This window comes from Gobio gobio (assembly GCF_949357685.1).
Source record: "Gobio gobio genome assembly, chromosome: 5".
NCBI lineage: Eukaryota > Metazoa > Chordata > Actinopteri > Cypriniformes > Gobionidae > Gobio > Gobio gobio.
The window spans coordinates 45,472,202-45,475,618 of record NC_137101.1 but is presented as its reverse complement, the minus strand read 5'-3'; the positions used below and the strand labels follow the sequence as shown (position 1 = coordinate 45,475,618).

The 3,417-nt window shown below is 32.5% G+C and overlaps 1 long non-coding RNA gene across 1 annotated transcript; it reads right to left on the bottom strand.

Annotated features, from left to right (window-relative positions):
• Positions 1 to 299: 299 nt before the first annotated feature.
• LOC307127221 lies at positions 300 to 2,684 on the bottom strand. The gene is made up of 5 exons (XR_013816610.1): positions 2,622 to 2,684; positions 2,185 to 2,342; positions 1,731 to 1,787; positions 1,567 to 1,620; positions 300 to 820 (listed from the first exon to the last, which is right to left on the bottom strand). It is a non-coding gene; the product is annotated as an uncharacterized lncRNA (long non-coding RNA).
• Positions 2,685 to 3,417: the final 733 nt, after the last annotated feature.

The window sequence follows — 3,417 nt, the reverse complement described above, 5'->3', positions numbered from 1 at the left end:
ACATAGTTAAATCATAAAAATACACACATTACACATTGAATATATATATAACGCAAGTTATATATGTAATGTAAATTAATATATATATATAAAATGTAAGATATATATATATATATATATATATATATATATATATATATATATATATATATATATATATATATATATATATAAACCCCATTGCAACGTTTTGTTAAGGATTTTTAAAGTAAAAAGTTTCTATTTATATTATGTCTTTAAAGATTATATTAGATCAATTGAACATAAAGCTTAAAACACTAAAAATGAAAACAAAGATTGAGCATTTGAACATTTATTTATATGACAAAATATTTTTTACTCAAGCATTTCAGAATGAACCTTTTTTCATAGTACATAATACACATTACACAATTCTACACTGGAATGCATAATTCAAGCAGATTCAGATTAATCAAATCCTAAAACAACACACAAATTATTTACTTCCCCAAAGGCATCATATACTAGCTGGGGTTTGCTTTAAAAAAATACACAATCAGACCAAAGAGAATATATTGAACTAGGTTCAAAGTTATTGCACAGCAGGTACATGACAAATTAAATCAAATGAAATCTCCATAAATATACAATTAATTCTGAGACTCCTTTAGTCCAAACACTTAAAAAATACTAAAGGCTCTTTGGCAAGTTGTTGGTCAACCATTTCAGCCTGTGAAAGTTGAAGGGCTTTTTCCTGGTCTTCCTCTTTCAATTTCAGAAAGCACGGCTCCTCCACTAAACCTCTGAAAACGTTTGGTAGTTCACCTGCAGTGCAGAGGTCTTCTGTCATCCGTGGCTCCTTCATGAGAGAAGGGTACAAAAAATGGGATGAAATGTTGGAAGTTTTTTAACAATCTCGTGTGTTGAAGGATGTAGCATGTATAATAGTTTGTAAAAAAGTTTTGAAATTCAATTTTCCTCATGTCTATATTTGTGACAAATCATACCCTGTCACAAATCAAATTAATTAACCATTTTCAGTTCAAAATGTATACAGAAATCAAAGGCAAGCTTTCACACTGTGCTTATCGTCGTTCTAAACACACTTTTAACCCTGGGTAAAGTAACATTTCACACTTTTATATTTACGTGCTTTGGACAGTCACTGAAACACTGTGCATTCTATATAAATAATAAATTCACCGTTGGAGAGGAAAAACGTCAAATGCTGACAGAAAACGCAACAATTGCAGTGAAGAAGAGACCATTTTAATTATTTTATAGTCTGAAATGTCCATTCAGGATAAACTTGTAATACGAGGACATGCAAAGCTTGAGCATTTATGTAAAAATATTGTGTGTAGTGTTCGTCCAATCAGTGACACTGCAAATAAGGATGTTATCCTATGGCTTAGTACAGTACAGTGTGGAACGGCAGTGTATGAATACCCAGGATTAATTGTTCATCTCAGGTAAATGATGATCAGTGTGAAACAAGATAACCCAGGATTCTGTATACCCGGAGTTTACTATTTCAAGTGTGAAAAGCCCTCATGTTTTTCATCCTAATGAAGAGAAGCTCTTATTTTTAAAAAAATGTCTTACTATTAACATGAATATCCCACAGTCAATAGAGCCGACCAACTGTTGTGGAACAGTCTAAAACAATAGAACATTATTAAGTTATTCCTGGAAAAGATGTGACAGATATAACAACACACTATCTGTATAAGTAGCTTATGTCTTTATGAGAGCCTTTTAAAACTAACCTTGTTTTTGATCAGCTTCCATTGTCCTGTGCTGGGGTGAGTCTGCTTGTCAATTTACTGCAACATAATCAAACAGAAATATTATATATAATGTAACCATAAAAATTGTACAAGAGAGACAAGTTTCATTGTTCTCAAGCAAAAATGACCACTTACTGCAAATTCAGAATATAAAAGAAACTTTCAGAACGTCATCTAAATGAACAATATCTATATTTGGCAATTCATATCACATGTTTGGTTGTGTATTTGATTTGATTTTAATAGGACATATTCAGACACATGAAATATTGTCTGTATTTTGTTAGCTTAAGCACATTGTGCTTATATATAAATATATCTACTTGAAACTTTGAAGATGAGATGACATTTTTGACCAAATCATGCAGAAAACCAACTAATTCTAAAGGGATAACAAATAAATACTATTTCTTGCCACTCAAAACATTCATACCTTCATGGACAGCTGCTTTTTGAAGTGAATTTGAAGGTGTGCATTCAACTAGTGCCATCTGGTCAGTTTAAAAACACTGGGCAGTGAAAACTGTTGCAGAATGTCTTGCATTGATGAAAATGAAGTAAAGCTGAGCCTCTCCAAATCGTAATGTGCCTCTATAAATTCGAAAAAAATCCACATAAAACACATTGGTCAGTATCAGAAAAGGTAATTAAATAAAAAATACAGCGCCAACAACAAAGTAAAATCACAAACAATAAATATGTAACTTAAAGCAAGACCATATCAACAGATGCGAGAGACATCGTAAAGCTCGTTTAAAAAAAGATTAGAGCCACGTGCTGTATAAAGTGTTAATACAACAACTATGGATCAAATACACAACACAAATAAACTTGATAGATTAAAACCACAACACAAAAACAACTGTTTACCGTATTCTCTTTTTCCGCCATGCCGATTGTTTAGTTTTCGTTAACTCCGCCCACTTCCGGTCCTCAGACTGTTGTGAGTGACGTCACTGTGGCGTGGCGCTGTTGCTCTCAGACTGTTGTGAGTGACGTATATGGGTTCTGCGGTTCTGCAGTTGGTTATTATTGGGCAAAATACAAAATCTTCGGATTTTAAGCGGAATTTTATGCTTCAGGAAGCCAGAAAAGAAAAAAGAGAAAGGAAGAGGAGGATAAGAAAAAACAAGATAGTGGTATGTGATAAATTACACTGGATAAAATAGCTCTACTTGTCTTGTACAAAAAAAGTGTAAGTTTGCAGCAGGTAGGCTAGCAAAAATATGTTTATGTTAGCTATAGTTACCTGCCTGACGGCAAATGCTGCTTGTAACGAACAGTTAGTGCAACTTTTTTTTCGAACAGACGGAATGACATGAGATTGCTATAGCTTTGTAATAGGTTTTGATGAAAGTGGCATAGCATGCTATACTAACTATTATTTATGCTATGTATAAATAACCTGGAATAGTTAATATAGCATGCTATATTAACAATTATTATAAACATTATTTAACCAGAAAGAGGCAGAGGAACATGATTTTTTTCATAGCTTATCTTAACGTGCTAGTGTCGGGATATATACGGTAGTGACAGTTTATGCAAATATGACATTATTTTTATGAGTTACCAATAGATCTTGAACAATTACTTTATTCTGTGGCAATTTTTACACTATTACATTTTGAAGTACAGTATCAGGACAACCCACATGTTTGACTGG